The sequence below is a fragment of the Sorghum bicolor genome, chromosome 7, assembly GCF_000003195.3.
Source record: "Sorghum bicolor cultivar BTx623 chromosome 7, Sorghum_bicolor_NCBIv3, whole genome shotgun sequence".
Classification (NCBI taxonomy): domain Eukaryota; kingdom Viridiplantae; phylum Streptophyta; class Magnoliopsida; order Poales; family Poaceae; genus Sorghum; species Sorghum bicolor.
The window spans coordinates 26347857-26369090 of NC_012876.2; the positions used below are offsets into that span (position 1 = coordinate 26347857).

Here is a 21234-nt window from a genome sequence, read left to right on the forward strand (position 1 = left end):
GCGATGCGCCCGAATGTCACGGCTAAGAGGTACTCACGCGGAACTTGAGAACGCACCGAGCTTAAGTCGGCGAATTCCTAGAACTCGTAATGAAAAGGAAAAAGTATGACGAAGTCGTCGAAAAAGTAGATGCTGGAATATGAGTAAAAGCGTGTGTTTGATTGATTGATAGATTTCTCATTACAAGGCCCTAGGGTCTATATTTATACCCTGCTCAAAGAGATACAACCAGACACGACTAGAATTCAAATTCCAAATTACATAGAATCCGTATACAAAACGATTTAAATAACTAAGGAAAACATAAAGCTATCCCCCCGTGACAAATTGGAACATCTCCACAAACCAATCGGCAACTCCCGGACTCTCCCTCCGTATCATCAACAGACTCCCTTGTCATAGTCATCGGCAGACTTCTTTGTCGTAGCCATCGGCATAGACAAATCACCATCTACAGACTTAGTCACGTTCAATCTCACCTTCATCGGCAACCACCCTCATCGGCAATTCATCCTGTAGACAAAACACCGTCGTCCTATCCTGCCGGCCTGTACTCTACCAAACATGGACACGTGCCCAAAAACGGTGTCAACACATGCCCCCCAATTTCAGAGTATGAGATCATTAATGCTCCAAAATTCTCTGCAGTAATGATGCCTTTTCCCGCAATTAATGCTCCTAACCTGGCAACCGACAACCTCAATCTGAACAACTCTGACCCTGTTCTTTTGTAAACCCCTTGAAATCCTCAACTTCCTAAACGGATATTTCTTTTTTGGTTGCACATCGGCAATATTACCGTTGCAAAGATTTGCCGATGGACTGACCAGGATGCTCGTACCTTATCTTCCCAAACGGCTATCTCCACTTTATTTGCCCATCGGCAATATGACCGTTACAAGACACCGCCGATGGACCGACCAGGAGATCTCGCACAGTGAAATATCTCTGAATAATGACCGCTTCCTGTCAAATCTCCTGCACAATCCCTTGATTACCGTGCAAACAGTTACCATATCTACCTGAGCACCCTCAGATTTCTCGGATGCGGTGAAGAGATAAGTCAGATTTGCCCCTGCCCGTTTTGTCCTATAAGTAGTTCCTTCTCGAGTACTCCTCCTCCATCACATCATTCCACAACTCCAACCTCACCTTCCCGATGGCGGCGCTGTTCCAAAAGCTCCAAGATCTCCGACGAGGCTCCTTCTTCACCAACTCCAAAACTCTCAAGCTTCTCCTCCGTGGCAAAATGGCCGTCAACTTCATCATCCCTGAGGTCAGTTCTTCGCACTATCCTTCGTACTTTTTCTCGCATCCCAGTTCATCCGCAGTCTTACTGAGCTTTTTCTTTTCCCCTTTTTTTGTTTTTCTTTTCTACCTCCAAAACCACTAGGAATCAGCTAACAAAATTGTCATCCCCACCGATCAACCACACCTCCAATGCCTTGGCCCACTAGGGGATCCAGATCTAACCGATCTCATAAATGCATAAACCAACAGAATCCCTTTTAGGGCAGAGAATTTTTCTTTGGATCTATGGAAGGATGCTTTTCGTTCCTGGCCTAGCCCTACAGTGGGATGGAAGGATTGGTTCTTGAGGGTCAGCAACTCTAATGAAGTTCAGTGGGGTGAGAGAAATCTAGCCCAATGCATTAGGTTGTCCATTGCCGATATGCATAGGAACGAGTCACTGCTGATAGCTGCATCATACTTCTGGTCAGACACGCTCAACGCCTTTGTCTTTGGCCGTGGCCCTGCTTCCCCTACTCTTGCCGATGTGGCTATGCTCACCGGGTTAGATATTTCTTCTGCCGATAGCACCCACTTCTTTGATACTAAACCCAGTGCTAAGGTAGAAACCCGCGCCATCGGCGGCTGGTCAGGGTATATCGAGAAATACCGCAAAACAGGCCCTGTTGACGCAAAAGAGCAGACCTGCTTCTTGAACATGTGGCTAGACAAATTCGTGTTTTGTGGTCGATCGGCAGGACCAACTTCTGTTTATCTAGCAGCAGCAGAAAATCTGGCCAACGGCGGCCGATTTCCTCTCGGCCGATACCTGCTTGGAGCAGCCTACCACCTCCTTCACCAAGTAACTAGGAAGCTCTTACTTGCTCAGTCTATCGGCAACTTGGGAGGCCCTTGGTGGTTCATTAACATGTGGCTCAATCTCCATCTACACAAGCGTCTGGAGTTTAATCTTTTCGCTCAGCGTTTTCCAAGGGACATAGCCGAGAACCATGTGCTGGGTGAAGAGGAATCGGCAACACGCCCTCCCTTAAACTTTGGTGAAGCCGTCATAGTTCTGCCAGGTACAGGGGGTATTCCAGATCAGATCAGCCGATTCTTCCAATCCTTGTACGAAGGTTTGACCAGAGATGAACGAGCATGGTTAGCTTATGATGACCCAGGCACCGTGTTTCCTCTAGTTTTCAACCCGTTCGACGAGGCTCTTGACAAGGACAACGAAGTAATGATGGCATTGGTGACCCCCAGAGCCATACCGGTGAATTTCTTTTGGCAGTGGGAAAACATCTCCCCAGACATATGAGTTCTATAATCCATCGGCACTAGCTCGCCAATTAGCTTTCGGCCAGCTGCCGATTGCATTGTGTTACGCCGATGTGATAAAGCCCACGGAAACCATCACTAGTCTTCTTGAATGGATTCGAGTAGCCCAGCTGCCATCAAGTGCTGATACCGATGTAGACCTATTAGAGTGGGTCCCAGCCGCCTTTATCACTCAGGCATACAAGCAGTGGTGGGCAGAATGGAAGGAGCATCTATTCTGCAAATCGGCCCTCACATACCGCGGCATGATCGACCCCGAATACGAAGTTCCCAGTGATGCCGTAAGTACTTTCAAACCGATGTTTCAATTCTTTCAATCTTATTTCCATCAGTAACTGACCCTTTGTGTGACTTTTCAGGTCGATGACACTCCTCCGTCGGTCAGCAGGAGTGGCAAGCCGATTGACTTGTTTGCATCAGGCCCAGTTTCCTCAATCGGCCACAAAGCTCCTACCCTGACTGCTATCGTGCATCGGGGTATACGCCTCAATAAAGTCACCACCAGGAGAACTCAGACATCACCATCGGTAGCCGCTTCCGCCCTAGCGCAGGCTTTTAAGGTAACTGCTAAACCTTCTCACCTATACCGATCTTACTTTGTCATCGGCTGTATTGGTACTGACAAATTCCTTTTTCTGTAACAGCAAACCAGTGCATCGGCAAGAATCAAAAGCAAAGATGCCGATGCCCCCCAGTCGAGCCAGCAGAAGAGAAAAGGCACCAAAGGTACCAGAGCGCAATTGAAGCGCCGGAAAGTGGCAACTCCTTCTCCTCCTCCGGTATCTCCTATTCCGGTGGAATCTTCTCCTTCTCCTCCAGAAACAGAGACTCAGCAAGTACCATCTCCTCCTCAACCGCAAGAAGTACCACAAGCAGAAGAACCCCAGCAAGAAGAACCTCAGCTAGAAGCACCCCAACCAGAAGACACACCGGTCGATGTGGGCGAACAAACTACCGACCCAGCAGGTTCAATCATATCATCGGTAGTTTCTTCAATTCAGACAAGCATTGTCCCTCCTCAAGGTAACATATCTTTATAACATCATTGCCAATGAATTTGCTCCTTTTCAGCCTTATAACCCTCTCTGTTAACTTTCAGCTGACGTAGTTCCATCGACAATTTTGACCGACCAACCCATGGCTCCATCGGCATCCTCAAGTCAAAGGCGAGAGATTGCCTTGAAGCAAGTAAGCCACCCAGTCTTCCACCAGTATTATTTGCCAATGCTTTGATCATGGAATGACTCATTTTGTCTCGTTTTCTTTCTCAGGAACAAGACTCCCCCGACAGCCTATTTTCCTTCGCCATTGATATCTCCGAAGACGAAGGTGAAGAGGCAAGTTCTTTCCGAGCAGTTGGGATTATATCGGCGGAGATCAAGGCTAAGCTGGAAGAGCTATCGGCTATCCTTCATCAAGATACAGCTCAACTGGTCAATGAAATCGACCCGGCCAAGGTTCTGTTCAAGACCCTCAGAGGCCAGATTCCTGCCGATGCCGAAGAAACCCTTTTCCAGGCTGCGCATCTAGAAAGTCGCCAGCTGCAGTACCAGAGAGCCACTCGGCGCCTTGCCGATAGAGCTGCTCAGACCCAGCTCTCCGAGGAAATGATGAAAGAGAAACTCTTAGCCGATGAAAAGCACAAGAACATCGGCACCTTGAAATCCTCAGGCGATGCATTGAAGCAGAAGATCTCCGACCTATCGGCAAAACGAGAAGCCCAGTTGGCAGAACTCAAGCAAGTGGATGATGCCCTATCCCAAGCCCAACAGGAAGAAAATCAACTGCCAGAGACCATCAAACACCTCGAGCAAGAGCGAAACACCCATGGTCGCAAAGCACTGCAGCTGAAGAAGAAATTGAAGCCAATAGAAGGTTCTGCCGATGAAGATGCCAAAGAGATAGAAGCAGCCGACCAGATCCGCCTACGCGCTATATCAGCCATCCAAGCGCTACTAAGTATGTGAACTCTTCATCGGCAACACACTTGCCTCTTCCCGCTCTTCGGCTTTCTTGATGTTCAGTCTAGCCGATAGGACTGTTATCGGCATCTTTTGAAACATTAAGTCCTGCTCCAAACACTTTAATCTAGCCGATAGGAGTGTTATCGGCATTTAAACTTTTATGCATCGACCCATATGCTGGGGTAGTACTTCTTTAAATACTTGCCATTTAATGCTCTGGGAAATTCGATTCCTTCGAGAGTCTCTAAAATGTAGGCATTACTAGGAGCCGATCGATTTATCCGATAGGGACCTTCCCAATTAGGAGACCACTTGCCAAACTTTGAACTTTTAGTCCCGATCGGTAAGATTAACTTCCATACCAAATCTCCATCGGTAAATTCCTTAGCCTTTACCTTCTTATCATACCATCTGGCAACTCTTTTCTTATTCTCTTCTATATTCATCAAAGCCCTCAACCGATGCTCTGCCAGATCATCCAACTCGTCTGTCATCAAAGTAGCATAGTCATCGGCAGCCAATTGATCTTGAAAAGATAGTCGCCTAGATCCAGCCTTAACTTCCCAGGGCAATACCGCATCATGTCCATACACCAACTGATAAGGTGAAACCTTGGTCGATCCATGACAAGCCATTCGATAGGACCATAAAGCTTCATTTAACAACGTGTGCCACCTTCTAGGATTTTCTTCAATCTTCCGTTTAATAAGCTTAATAATTCCTTTGTTAGACGCCTCGGCCTGCCCATTGGCTTGAGCATAGTAAGGAGAAGAATTCAATACTTTAATCCCCATACCGATTGCGAATTCATCAAACTCCCCTGATGTAAACATAGTACCTTGATCGGTAGTAATTGTCTGAGGAATCCCAAATCGGTAAATAATGTGCTCCTTAACAAAATCAATCATATTAGCCGAGGTGACTTTCTTCAAGGGAATAGCTTCAACCCATTTAGTGAAATAGTCGGTGGCAACTAGAATAAACTTATGCCCTTTACTAGATGGTGGATAAATCTGGCCGATCAAATCAATAGCCCATCCCCGGAACGACCAAGGTTTGATAATAGGATTCATAGCCGATGCGGGTGCCCTTTGAATATTGCCAAACTTTTGACATCCTTGACATCCTTTGAAATATTTGAAGCAATCTTCAAGTATGGTCGGCCAGTAATATCCATTCCTTCTAATCATCCACTTCATTTTGAAAGCCGACTGATGCGCTCCACATACCCCCTCATGGATTTCTCCCATCAAACTTCTAGCTTCATCATCACCCAAGCATCGGAGGAGAATCCCATCAATAGTTCGGTAGTACAATTCATCTTCGAGGAGCACATACTTGGTGGCTTGGAACCGAACTCGCCTTTCAACTTTCTTGGATGGATCTTTCAAATAATAAACAATTTCTTTTCTCCAATCATCGGCACCAATTGCCGATATTGCATCAATCATAGGTTGATATCCCGAGGCATGTTGAGCCAACCGATTGGCTTCTTCATTATGCAATCGAGGAACATACTCTAATCGAAAATCTTTGAATTCCTTCAATAATTGCATGCTTCGCTCGTAATAAGTTATGAGAACTTCACTTCGGCACTCATAGTTCCCAGCCAATTGATTTATAACTAGCATAGAATCCCCGAAGACCTCAACAGCATCAGCATGAACCTCTCTCAACAACTCTAATCCCTTTATTAAAGCTTGATACTCAGCCTGATTATTTGTTGATGTGGCAACAATCGGCAAGGAAAATTCATACTTCCTTCCCCGAGGGGAAACTAGCACTATGCCGATTCCTGCCCCCCGATCACATGTAGACCCATCAAAGAAAAACGTCCAAGGTACAATTTCCAAAGTCTCCACTGTACCGCAATGCTGGGTTACAAAATCGGCTATAATCTGTCCCTTAACTGCCTTAACCGATTCATAACACAGATCGAACTCCGACAGTGCCAAAATCCACTTACCGATCCTACCACTCATAATCGGCATGGACAACATGTACCGGACCACATCATCCTTGCAAATAACAGTGCATTCGGCCGATAGCAAGTAATGCCTCAACTTGATACAAGAGAAATATAAGCACAAGCACAATTTCTCAATAGCCGAATACCTGATCTCAGCATCAATCAACCTCCTGCTTAAATAATAAATTACGCGCTCTTTCCCTTCAAACTCCTGAATTAAAGCCGAACCGATGACCATCCCATCGGTAGACAAATACAATCTGAAGGGCTTTCCTTGCTGAGGTGGAATCAAAACCGAAGGATTCATTAAATACTTCTTGATTTCATCTAGAACCAAGTGTTGTTCCTCCCCCCAAACAAACTCTTGATTGGCCTTTAACTTAAGAAGAGGGTTGAAAGCACGAATTTTACCAGACAAGTTAGAAATGAACCTTCTGATAAAATTTACCTTGCCGATCAAGGATTGGACCTCGGTTTTGTTGGTAGGGGCTACTATCTTATTGATGGCATCAATAGATCTTCGACTGATTTCAATTCCCCTCTGGTGCACCATGAAACCAAGAAATTGCCCTGCCGACACACCAAATGCACACTTATTGGGATTCATCTTCAATCCATGCTTCCTTGTGCACTCCAACACCTTTCGTAGATCGGCAAGATGCTTTGCGAAGTCCCCAGACTTGACTACCACATCATCAATATAAATCTCTACCAGTTTGCCGATGAACTCATGAAATATAAAATTCATGGCCCTTTGATAAGTAGCACCAGCATTCTTAAGGCCAAAAGTCATGACTATCCACTCAAACAATCCAACATGACTAGGGCACCTGAACGCAGTCTTTGGAATATCTTCTTCAGCCATGAATATTTGATTGTATCCTGCATTGCCATCCATAAAGCTAATAATTCGATGCCCAGCCGCGGCGTCAACCAACAGATCGGCAACTGGCATTGGGTATCCATCCATCGGCGTAGCTTTATTGAGATTCCTGAAATCAATGCAGACCCGAAGCTTCCCGTTCTTCTTGTAGACCGGAACAACATTGGAGATCCATTCGGCATACCGACACTGCCGAATAAACTTAGCTTCAATAAGTTTGGTGATTTCGGCCTTAATATCAGGGAGGATGTTAGGATTACATCGGCGAGCTGGCTGTTGATGTGGCCGAAATCCAGACTTGATAGGCAACCGATGTTCAACAATTGATCGGTCCAAACCAGGCATCTCAGTATAATCCCAAGCAAAGGAATCTTTATATTCCTTTAACAAATCAGTTAACTGTTGCTTACACTCAAAATCTAACTTAGCACTAATAAAAGTGGGTCTAGGTTTATCACCACTACCTATGTCTACCTCTACTAGATCATCGGCCGATGTGAATCACTGGCCTAATTTTCCATCATCGGCGAACCTATCCATTAAAAACCTTCGTCAGAACTGACTGCTTGGATCGGTGGAATCTCGTAATCGGCAACCTTGAGAAAATCCTTCTCCCAAACTTCTCCTGAAATACACCTAGTCCTCTCATAGGTGTCCGCCTCTGCCGACGCAATAACATAAGAAGAATCTCCTGGGACAATCTCAATTTTGTCTCCTACCCACTGAACCAAGCATTGGTGCATTGTAGACGGGATGCAACAATTAGCGTGAATCCAATCTCTTCCCAATAGCAAGTTGTAAGCACCCTTTCCACTAATCACAAAGAAGGTTGTCGGCAAGGTTTTGCTGCCAATGGTCAACTCTACACATATTGCCCCCTTGACTGGAGACACGTTCCCTTCAAAGTCTTTAAGCATCATATCTGTCTTGGTCAAATCCTGATCCCCTCTCCCAAGCTTCCGATATACAGCATACGGCATGATGCTGATAGCAGCCCCACCATCAACTAGAATCTTGATCATCGGCTGCCCATCAACCCTCCCCTTGACGAACAGAGCCTTGAGATGTTGTCTTTCGTTATCAACAGGTTTCTCAAAGATAGCTGTCACCGGATCCAGAGCCAATTGCGCTATTTGGTCGGAAAATTCCAACTCATCATCGCTAGATGGCGCAAGAAACTTCATCGGCAACATAAAGACCATGTTGACATCTGCCGATGGACCTTCCCCCTTGGGATCTGATTGCTGCTGATCTCCAGACTGACCAGAATTCTCGCCCTTGCTTAGCCCTTCTCGCCTTTCGCGCTGCAACCTCCTTTTCTGCGTCTTGGTCAACCCTTCTGGACACCATGGAGGAAGCGGCTTCTGCCTTGTTGCCGGGCGATGATTTTCCCTTGATTCCATCCGATGTGTATTGGTATCCCTGCAAAATATGAATTCGTCGGGAACTCGTGCATTAGCCATCTCCTCAAGTTCTTCTTGGTTCCTGGGAAAATATTGGACACGATCACCAAGCCTGTCGTGCACACTGAGTCTGCCCCCCAGCCGATCATGGACGGATGCTCTCCCTCTAATCGGCCCATCGAAGCGCCGATCATTATCACGATAGTTCCGATCGGATTTGTCGTACCGATCATAACCGTTGCACTCAGGGCAATCTCTGACAGTAGGAAGCTTGATATTCTCCTCCCAGCAATGGATGAAGAACGGACAATTCCAGTGATCCCTATGCCGATTCCACTCCTGTCGGCGTCTTTCTTCTTCCCGACGATAATCTTCTTGCTGGCGCCGGTACCGATCTTCTCGTTGCTGCCAAGTTTCCCGAGGCCTTCTGTGAGTTATTACAATCCCAGATCGGGGAGGCCTTCCTGAGCTGGTTCCTTCCTGGACCAAGCCCCTTCCCCTCGCATCGGCAGTAGTGACTTGATGCTGAGGATCCACCGATGCACTTCTTTCGGCTGCTTCTGAGGTTAAGACCTTGGCTTTTCCCTTAGCATCCAACATGTTCGTTGGGAAAGGATGTTGGTCAATCTTCATCGGCTTCTAGGTCTTGGAGTTGTCAAATTTGATTCCCAGATTCTATAGCCGATTGCAGTTGCTGTCTGAACACCTTGCACTCGTTAGTGTCATGAGAAGTTGCATTGTGCCATTTGCAATATTTCATCCTCTTCAATTCTTCAGCCGATGGGATCACGTGATTAGGTGACAGTTTGATCTGCCCTTCCTGGAGCAGAAAGTCGAATAGCCTATCGGCTTTAGCGGTGTCAAACGCAAATTTCTCTGGTTCTTTATGTCCAAAAGGACAAGACATCGGCTTCTTGTTTTTCACCAACTCTGCCAAGCCGATGACTGGTTCCTCATCAGAATCCGAGCTTGTTGCTTCATCAACGAATGACACCTTTTTGTTCCATGCTCTCTTGGGCTCAAACGGCTTGATGTCTTTATCAGAGATTCTTTGTACCAGATGACTTAAGCTTTCAAACTCCTGAGATGCATATTTGTCCCTGATGTGTGGCAACAAACCCTAGAAAACCAAATCGGCTAGCTGCCGATCGTCCAGAACCAGACTATAGCACTTGTTCTTGACTTCCCGTATCCTTTGCACAAAACTCTCAACCGATTCATCATTACGCTGCCTTAATTTGACTAAATCGGTGATCTTCTTCTCATGGACCACAGAAAAGAAGTATTTGTGGAACTGTTTTTCCAGATCGGCCCAAGTAATCACTGAGTTGGGAGGTAGTGATATAAACCAGGTAAAGGCCGATCCAGACAATGATGATGAGAATAGACGAACCCTTAACTCATCCCTGTTACCAGCTTCTCCGCATTGAATGATGAACCTGTTGACGTGTTCCATGGTCGACGTGTCATCCTGCCCAGAAAACTTAGTAAAATCCGGTACCTTGTACCGATGTGGAAGCGGGATCAAGTCGTATGCAGGAGGATACGGCGTCCGCTAAGAGTAAGTATTGACTTTGGGTTTTATCCCAAATTGGTCTCTCATTACTTCAGCAATCTTATCGGCCCAATATGCATTGGCATCTTGCCGATGGGGCGGTTGCGGATCAGGTGCGTGCTGGTAAGCCTCCACGTGTCTGTTCGGTGCACGATCTGCACGGAACATTGGGTTGATCATCTGACCTCCAACCTGTGGACCACCAAGCTGTTGCCCGCCAATCTGCTGTCCGCTGACCTGCTGCCCGAGATTCATTGGCTGGTTAGGGATCCCCTGATTCTGGAACCCGGGATAGATCTGTCCTTGCTGGAACCCTGTAGCCTGGTGACTCTGTTGGGGTGTTTGCGGAAAGACTTGCTGCCCAAGCCATCCATTATTAGCGTTCATCGGCATAGGCCCTGCCGATGACTGGTAATTGGGCATCATCATTGAATTGACATACCCTGATTGAGCCATAGACCTCTGTTGTATCAGCATCGAGTCTGCCGCTGCGTTAGGCATCTGGAACATTGGAGCTTGAGAATTCCCAGTGTAAGGTCTTGCAGTAGTAGTTGTAGTATACTGGGGACTCTGGTTCATCGGCATATTGGGAGGTGCCGATGCCATAGGAGTCTTGCCTCTCATATCAGTCGTCTGCGATGTACCCGGCGTTAACTCTGGAGGCATGCCATAACCCCACCAGTTGGGAGGAGGAGTTAACCCTGTCATTGCCGATGCTAACAGATCTGTGGCAGGTTTAATCTGCCCATCTGAAGTCTGTGGATTAGTTGTCATCGGCATAGACTGTCCTTTGGTGACTCCCAACGTGCTTGGCGGAACAGGAATCTCCATACCCGCAGCGGCCGTAGCAGCCGATGGAGCTGTGACCACCGGTGACCCTGGCTGATGATAAGTAGGGCCCACATAATCTGGTGGCAATTGTCCTTCCTTGAAAGTTCTTGCCACGGCATTGAAAACCGTATTAGACAGTACACCAGCTTGGTTGATCAAAGCATGGTTGATAGCGCTGTCAACCATCTCTTGAAGTTTGCCGGGATTGGCTTCAAAAGTAACCTGCCGAGGTGTCGGCAGTGCATCCTTCTGAATCACTTCACCGCTCCTGTTTATGCTGAAGGACCTTAGGCATTGCTGCTTGTAATCCTCCATGGCTTTAGCAATAGCTTGCTTCTGCTCATTCTTGAGATTGGCTTCCGTCACGGGGATGACGTTCTCTTGATCAAACTCAGAAGTCGACATGTTGATCTTGATCTTGAATCGGTCCCACTGGGCGTGCCAAAAGATGTGTTGGTGCAAAAGTTGATCTGCAAACACAAAGGGCTAATACCCGATTCAAACGTTAAGGCGTGCCAGCCGATTTGACCTTACTATCGGCAAAGGTGGTAATTCGAATACTTTAGTCCTGACAACAGCGATGCGCCCGGATGTCACGGCTAAGAGGTACTCACGCGGAACTTGAGAACGCACCGAGCTTAAGTCGGCAAATTCCTAGAACTCGTAATGAAAAGGAAAAAGTATGACGAAGTCGTCGAAAAAGTAGATGCTGGAATATGAGTAAAAGCGTGTGTTTGATTGATTGATAGATTTCTCATTACAAGGCCCTAGGGTCTATATTTATACCCTGCTCAAAGAGTTACAACCAGACACGACTAGAATTCGAATTCCAAATTACATAGAATCCGTATACAAAACGATTTAAATAACTAAGGAACACATAAAGCTACCCCCCGTGACAAATTAGAACATCTCCACAAACCAATCGGCAACTCCCGGACTCTCCCTCCGTATCATCAACAGACTCCCTTGTCATAGTCATCGGCAGACTTCTTTGTCGTAGCCATCGGCACAGACAAATCACCATCTACAGACTTAGTCACGTTCAATCTCTCCTTCATCGGCAACCACCCTCATCGGCAATTCATCCGGTAGACAAAACACCGTCGTCCTATCCTGCCGGCCTGTACTCTACCAAACATGGACACGTGCCCAAAAACGGTGTCAACAATATATAATCCACGTTGGCATGCTTGGCCCACTAGCAAGGATGGGGCATTGCTGCCAAATGTGGAGAAGCTTCCACACATGTTAGTCTTAAAGCTAAAAATTAGAGAATGAGAGAAAACACACAAGTTAGTGTTAAATGTAAAATCTACGAAAAGAAGCTCCCACACATATTCGTATTAAAGGTAAAAATTAGAAAAGAAACAAGCTTCAGCATGTGTTATTAGTATTAAAGGTAAAAATTATTAGAAAAATAAAGAAAACACCTGTTAGTATTATTATTAAAAAAAGAAAAAAAAAGGCTCATGTGGGAATCAAACCCACACCCTACATAAAACCAATTTGGCGCATTACCACCGGAACACAACCATGTTTGTGGACACATGCAGAAAGTAAATATAATTATTTGCGTATTGCATGACTAGCACTTGGGCTGGTTTCTCGCTCGGTGAAAATTTCACCGCCCGCGAAAACTGCCGCCGCCCAGCAGCTAACCCGCCAGACCATTTTGGATGAAATCCCTCTTTTGTCCAAGATCCAGTTATCCAGCCACACCACAAGTTAGGGCATTCTAGTAAAATATATAGGCATATCACCTCACCTCATATACGACTGACATCCACATTGAACTCTAGCCAAAATAATTGGTACTCCTGCCGACACCCACCACATCTCTCTGAGCTTTCCCTCCCCAGTCCATAACCATATCCATCCCAAGACCAAGATGGCTCCAGGAAGAAAGGTGCGAGCAAAGGCGCGACCACCCCCAGGTAATATCGTAAAAATCCATCCATTGTTGCTGCGAGATTTAAGTTTTTTTTGGGTAGCAATAAAGTTTTAGGGCTGCAATGTGAGAGGGATGTAGTTCTTGGAGGACTAGGGAGAAGAGAGGGGGCGACACTTTTTGTTGATGGAGGAAGAGAAGGAGCAGGGTGCTACTAAGGAAGGCACATCACTGACACTAGTATAAGTTGGGGATTGGAGCAGCATGCTGGAATTGCATCTACAGATCTGCTGCTAATGGAGGAGTAGAGGGGATCGGTCTTTCAAATAATAAGTAGTTACTGAGATTGCTAAAATCAGTGACTTTATAAATCTCGATGATTTGGTTGAAGAAAATCTATTTCTTTTCATTCAGCACATCAAATTCTGAAGGATGATATTTGGATGATGTTTTTTTATATAAAACTTAGCATATGTATGGTGGGATTTAAGAACTGTTTGGTAGTTCAAGGAAAATTAGATTTTTTTAAATATTATCTTGTTGCTGTGACTTCCATGAACAACTTACTGCTTATGAGGAGAAATTTTAGTTGTCTTAGCCCTATTTACCATCTCATCTGTAGGTATAAAAATGACTGTACCAGGCATTTTCTATTTACCATGGACATTTGCTTACTAATTATTTTCTAAATGTATAGAAGCACCATTAACTGAATATGAAAATATGAGGGACAAAGAAATAATGAAGAACAACCAAAAGATGGCATCACTTGGGATTCGAGGAATAGCAAACCAAATGAAGAAAAAAAGTACAAGGAGCAAGGGCAATATTTCTGAGCATTCAGGATCTTTATTCAACCCTCGGGGCAGTGATGGTGGTGAGGACAATGAGGACTCTGAACAAGACATAACTAGCAAGGTACCAATAGTTCTTAGTATTCGAATGTTTCCCTATATTAGTGCTAATCCTTAGTGCTTTTTCTATAATTATTTTTATTTTGGTCTAATTGTTCTTGTTTGGTGCCTATTTAGGTTTCTCAGGTTGCTAAGGATGCCCAAGATAGTGTTAAGTTTTGTGCTGGAGGTTCAAGAACATTAAAGAGATTGGTGGCACCTCACCAACAAGAGGGGACTACCAGACTCACGAGGCAAACAACTGCTGCTACCCAAATAATTACTGCTGCCACACATGACGAAGTGGTGCCTACTGCAAGTGCAAGCCAGAATGAGGACATTATCCACCTTAGTGATCCAGGCAAGTCCATCCTAGATTGGGGTTTCTATTTTAGGTAGAAGCTTTTGTTCTTTAACATGTGCTGAACTTAGTGATAGCAGTGCAGAACTATAGTGTAGGAAGTGCTAAATGCTAAACTGCAGAGCACGTAGTGCTGAAATAGCATGTGCGGAATGTTGATACTGAACTGCAGTGCACATGGAAGCTATTACTTTTAATTTGACACATCAATGTTTGAAATGTCGATGTTTTTTATGTGATCATAATATGAACTTAGCATATGGATGACTGATTTAGACAGGTGCTTCCTCTACAACTTGTCATCTATATTTTTCTTTGCTTATCTCATTTTTCTTCGCTTAACTCTATAAATAAAACCATGCTAGGTACAATAATTCCAATGACACAAGAAGTTCAAAGAGGAGTAACTATGGACAAAGAATTGGACCGTTTAACCAGAGGGTTAGGCAAAAAGATGCCAATCCATTTCACTGAAGGGAAGAGAAGGCCAGAGGCACCTATGCAAGCCGCAAAGCTTGCATCTGAAGGTGGGATCACACTTAGGGATCATATACCTATATTTCGACATTGGAAGGAGTACAAGGCTAAGGAGAATGAGGATAAAATTGATAACTATATTGGCAAATTAGGCGTAAGTCTAACTATTTGACATGTCTAATCTAAGTTCATCGTGTCCTTTGCATTCTGATCTCTAAATTCGACTATTTATACTAGGCCAAATTCGACATGGACATCATGGCTAAGCCAGTGAAAGATGCATGTGTTGATATGCTAAAGCGTGGACAGCGACAGAGAAGGTATACACTGAAGAAAAAGTACTTTGATGGGGTTCCGGCAAATCAAGTCAGGACTACATCACCTGTGAGCTGTATGAATGATGACCAATGGAGAGCATTGGTGGAGATGTGGTCATCCCCAAAGCACAAGGTATAAAACATATGTACTGACATGCCACAATTTTTAGTATCTACTGTTTATGTTACTCCATAATACAATGTGTGATCTACATGACAAGTGTTTGAAGATTCCTGTTTCTCTTTGTATCCGAAAATATATTAGCCAATACTGAAATTTGTGAGTCTAATATCTGAGTTATGTTGTAACAAATGGGATTTGTAGTCCTTCATCTAATTATATACAAGGAAAAAGTATATACCTTTGTGTGCTAGCAAACCTCAGTTCAGAGGAGCAGCTCTCATTTGTAGTTTAACTTGATGTAATCTGTGTCTCATATTTCTATTTAGAATTTTGAAACATGCCATCATCTTGATAACATGCTATTTTGTTTTTCATGAAAGAAGCATGCTGTAGCATTTTTGGAACTATTTACTATTTTCACTACTTTTACACAATCTGTAATTTACAGGATATGTGTGTGAAGAACCAACTTAATCGTGAGAAAGTACAATTTCAGCAGCGAACGGACTCTCTGTGCTACATTGCATGTGCCTATGCTGTGGTAAGAAAGTAACCATATGATGTGTGATCTTGTTGCTTAAGTTTTAATTCCATGATTGTTGTATAATTAGCGGTAATAAAGTAATCGTATAATGTCATGACTCTTGTCATTTCAGAAGCAAGAAAAGTATAAAGATACAGAGCCCACTGCTATTGATTTGTTCAAGGTCACACACTGCAGTAAGAAGACTGGTTTCTTTGAACCTGTGAAGAATGCTATTGTAAGTACTAGTTTCCTTCCTTTTGCCTCACGTACTTGAAAGCAAACCTGAGAACATGTAATATTTAGTCTAAATGGTTGTATTTGTAGGCTTCTATGGAAACAATTCGGGCTGAACCACTACAAGATGGACAGCAGCCAAAGTCTGATATTCAAGTTGTTGCCCAAGTTCTACCACAGTCCAGTACATTCCTTCAAAATATTGGCATTCAATATAGCTCAAGAACAAGTTCAAGGGATGTTGTTGTTCCACAAGTGCAAGAGCTACAAACTCAACTTGAGTCTGAGAAGCAAGAAAAGTCAGGACTTTAGCTAAAAGTAGACACCTTAAAGATGCATGCAGAAGAACCATAGGGCTTGAAATATTTGACATTGAGACCTATTTTATGGAAGCTGGATGACTTCTGGTTAGGCATTGGAGGTCTTCTTAGAGTACTTTTGTGGCTGTAATGTTTCAGCTAGAAATGGGCTAGAACGACTTGACATATCCATTTTATATGAGTTAACTCTCTTTGTTCTTGTTGGACCTAATTTGGTGAATGGTAAATGCTTATGTATGATTATCAAATTGACGTAATGTTTCAATGAATGCAAATGTATGGCTAGCATTTTAAATTGGGTTAATTGTTGACTGTAATATTAACTATGAAAAAAATAGATTGGGCTATATGAAAAAAATAAGCCCAAATCAAAGTTTAAATGGGCCAAGCCCAAACAATAGTCCCACATGGATGTAGTTCTGGCCTAGTCAACGTTTCATGATATTTACTATGACGATCTTAGTTGTCATAAATATTTATGACCAAAATATATTTGTCATTAAATTAATGACGATATTCTTTGCATTGTCATAGAAGGTCCTTAGAGACGCACCTTCTGTGACCATATTGTTTTCGTCACTAAATCGTCATAGATTGTGTGTTATGACAAATAAAGCCCTGATGGTGACAATTATTGATTGTCACCGAAGGTCCCTATTGTGTTGTAGTGCTAGTTGCTTTGGCACCCAAATCTTTTTGGCCTTTGCTTGTTGGGCGGCCCCATAAAGCTAACCTTGACCTCGCCACTCTTGTATTACATTACAATGTAGTGAGAATTGAAAGGAAATGGTCTTGCATGTTTGGACAAAGGAGGTGGTAGTGGTACCTCACACTCATGAGCAAAGTGACCCTCTTGTCCACACTCAAAACATCTCTTTGGCTTGGGCTTGCTTGGTTGATCATGAGTTGCTAGTGACTTGATAAACTTGCTTTGTTGAGCCTTGTAGCCAACTCCACTCTTGTCCATCTTCATGATGGTGTTCATGAAGAGCTCACTTTGTAGGTCCTTCCCTCTAGTAAACTTGGCTAACCCCTTGGTGAGATGTTCCTTCTCTTTCGTAAGCTTGTTGTTCTCTTGAGTTAGCCTCTTGATGATTGGGTCATTCTTGCTTTCTAACTCTTCTAAGATGAAGGACTGATCTTCTTCTTGCTTGTCATACAACAAACCAAGCTTGAGATATTGATTCTCTTCTTTGAGCTTCTTGTTCTCATAAGCAAGGTCCTTGTCTTGATCAACTAACTCAATCACCACGGTGTTGTGCTTGGCTTGCTCTTGCAACTCTTTCTTGAGATTGTCATTTTCATTCTTGATCTTTGCCTTTTCTTTCTTGATCATGATAGTGTCCTCATAGTCCTCGGCCACTAGCACATTCTTTCCTTTGCAACCAATACATTTGCTAATGCTCTCCACAAGTAAGTCATCACAAGATGTGGCTAAATCAAGCTTAGCAACATGGTTAGTAGCAACATGTGTTTCACTAATAGCAAGATCATAAGCTAATTCAAGATTGTCATTGTTTGCTTTTAGAGTGGTGAACTCTTCCTTCAAAGCTCTATGTCTAGTAATAAGCTTATCATGCACACTCTCAAGTTTATCATGTTTATCTTTGAGCTCTTTTAGAGAGAGTTTGAGCTCCTTAAGCTTAGTGGTCATGATCTCATTTTGGTCTCTAAGCTCATCACTAGATTTAAGCTTTGCAAGAAGAGCTTCATTTTCATTTTGTAGCTTATCATTTTCATTTCTAGTGTATTTGTTAAGCAAGTGCACAAGTTCATCATAAGAAGGTGATTCATATTCACTATCACTCTCACTACTCTCATCCTCACTTTGTACCTTCCGGTCAACCTTAGCCATGAGGCATAGGTGTGTAGAGGATGAAGATGGTGGAGAAGATGATGGCAATGGAGCATCAATGGCAATGGCGGCAACCTTCTTATCATCACATTCATGGCCGGAAGAGTCACCACTTGAGCTTTCTATGTCGGTGAGCCAATCACCAACAATGTAAGCCTTGCCATTCTTCTTCTTGTGGTACTCCTTCTTGCCACCTCTCTTCATGAATGCCTTCTTGTCACTCTTCTCATCTTCACTTAAGTCATCTTGCTCCTTGTTCTTCTTCTAGTTGTTGACACCATTTTTTGGACACGAATTGGGATAGTCAATGAAGCCTGGACCGACAGTTAGGGAAGTAATGTGTCTGACCGATAAGGAGGTTGCCGATGGCTTATAATACCGGTGACATGGCAACAGGAGGGAGATATGGCTAGGTCTAGAGATGGTTGTTGATCGGTGCCGATGGCTAATTTTGATGATTATCGATGCCGACGAAGAATAGTATGCCGATGATGGTGAATGAAGACATGGGGGTCGTCGGGAAGACAATGGTGGTGTGCCGATCACCTAGAATATATAGATTGTTACTTTATTGTTAGAGTTTATTTTATATACAAGTTTTGTTTCGTTTGGAACTTAAATCCTAGTCGTATCTGGTTGTAACTCTTTAGGATAGGGTATAAATATAGGCCTAGTAGCGATGTAAGAAAACAATCAATCAATATCATACACAAGTTTTTTACATATACTTTTTCATCTACTTTTCGACGACTTCGTCAACTCGCATATTTTCTTTTTACTTACGAGTTCTTCAGAATTCATCGATTCAAACTCCATGAATTCTCGAGTTCCACGTGAATACCTCTTTGCCGTGGCATTCGGGCGCATCGCTCTTGTCGGGACCAAAGTATTGGAGTTACCACCTTTGTCGGTTGTAAGGTCAAATCGGCTGGCACACCTTAACGATTGAATCGGGTATTAGCCCTTTGTGTTTGCAGATCCACTTTTGCATCAACACATCTTTTGGCAGACCCAGTGGGACAAATTTATCAATAAGATCAACATGGCTACTACTGAGCTCGATGCAGACTATGTCATTGCCGTGACGGAAGCTGATCTTATAGATGAGCAGAAGCTGGCCGTGGCAAGGGCTATGGAGGAGTACAAGCAGCTCTGCTTGAAGTCCTTCAGCCTCAACAGAAGTGGTGAAGTAATCTAGAAGCAGGAGCTGCCAATGACTCGGCAGATGACTTTTGAAGCCAATCCTGGTAAATTGCAAGATATGGTTGACAATGCTATTAATCGCGCTTTGATCAATCAATCCAGTGTGTTGTCCAATACTATTTTCAATGTTGTGGCTAGAACTTTTAAAGAAGGACAGGCACCACCACTATATGTTGGCCCGGCCTATCATCAGCCCGGGTTGTCATCTGTCACGGCTCCATCGGCTCCTCCGACCGTTGCGGGTACGGAAGTTACTTCTCCCCCAAGCACATTAGGGATGACTAATGGGCAATCTACAATGAGGAGAACTAATCCAGCAACATTAGAGGGATGGGTTCAACTCAACACAGATCTATCGGCATCGGCAATGTCAGGATTTGTATTTCACAATTGTCAAGTTCCTCCTAATCGGTGGGGATATGGTATGCCTCCGGAGTTTTTTGTAAATAGTTCTAGAACATCTCAGGTGGCTGACTTAGCAGGAAAAGCTCCAATGACATCGGCACCTCCGATTTCGCCAATGACTCAGATTGCCCAGTATTCTACAACCACCACTGCAAGGCCTATTACTAGGAATTTTCAAATGCCAACATTCCAGATGCCTAATGCAAATTCATCGGTAGATCCATTGCCGACGTAGCAGAGGTTAATGACTCAGACAGGATATGTCAATCCAGTAATGACAGCCAATTATCAGCCATCGGCAGGACCTACGCCGGTGAATGCTAATAATGGATGGACAAGGCAGTTTGTCTTTCCACATATGATGCAACAGAATCATCAAGCTGCGGGATTCCAGCAGGGATAGATATAGGTTGGTTTTTAGAATCAAGGACCAGTCAATCAACCGATGAATCTTGCTCAATAGATTGGTGGCCAGCAACCTATGGCCAATGTTATGTTTCCTAGAGAACGTGTGCCTTAGAGACACGTGGAAGCTTATCAGCAGGTAGAGGAACCTCAGCCCGCACATCGGTAGGATGTTGATGCCTATTGGGCCAATAAGACAGTTGAGGTTATGAGAGATCAGTTCGGGATAAAACCCAAGGTCAACACATATTCTTATCGGACACCCTATCCTCCCGCATATGATTTGATTCCACTCCCAAATCGGTATAAGGTACCAGATTTCACTAAGTTCTCTAGACAAGATAACACGCCAACCATGGAACATGTCAATCGGTTCATCATCCAGTGTGGAGAAGCTGCTAACAGAGATGAATTAAGAGTTCGTTTATTTTCATCATCTTTGTCAGGATCAGCATTTACATGGTTTATTTCGTTGCTTCCAAACTCAGTTATTACTTGGGCCGATCTAGAAAAGCAAATCCACAAATACTTCTTTTCAAGAGTCCATGAGAAGAAGATCACCGATTTGGTTCCACTGAGGCAACGTATTGATGAATCAGTGGAGAGTTTTGTGCAGAGGATGCAGGATGTAAAGAACAAATGTTCTAGATGATCGACAGTTAGCTGATTTGGCTTTCCAAGGATTGTTGCCACATATCAAAGACAAGTATGCTTCTCAAGAGTTTGAAAGTTTGAGTCATTTGGTGTAGTGGATTTCTGATCAAGATATCAAAGCTTTTGAACCTAGGAAAGCTTGGAATAAGAAAGTGTCATTTGTTGATGAGGCAATGAGTTCAGATTCTGATGAAGAACCAGTCATCGGCTTGGCAGAGTGGGTAAAAAACAAAAAGCCGATGTCCTGTCCTTTTGACCAGAAAGAACCAGAGAAATTTGCTTTTTATATCACTAAAGCTGATAGGATATTTGATTTCTTGCTTCAAGAGGGACAGATCAAATTGTCACCCAATCATGTGATTCCATCGGCAGAAGAGTTAAAAAAGATCAAGT

General features: G+C 43.9%; 1 pseudogene; it reads left to right on the forward strand.

Moving 5' to 3' along the window:
- On the forward strand, nt 1160–16353 carry LOC8065218 (annotated as a pseudogene).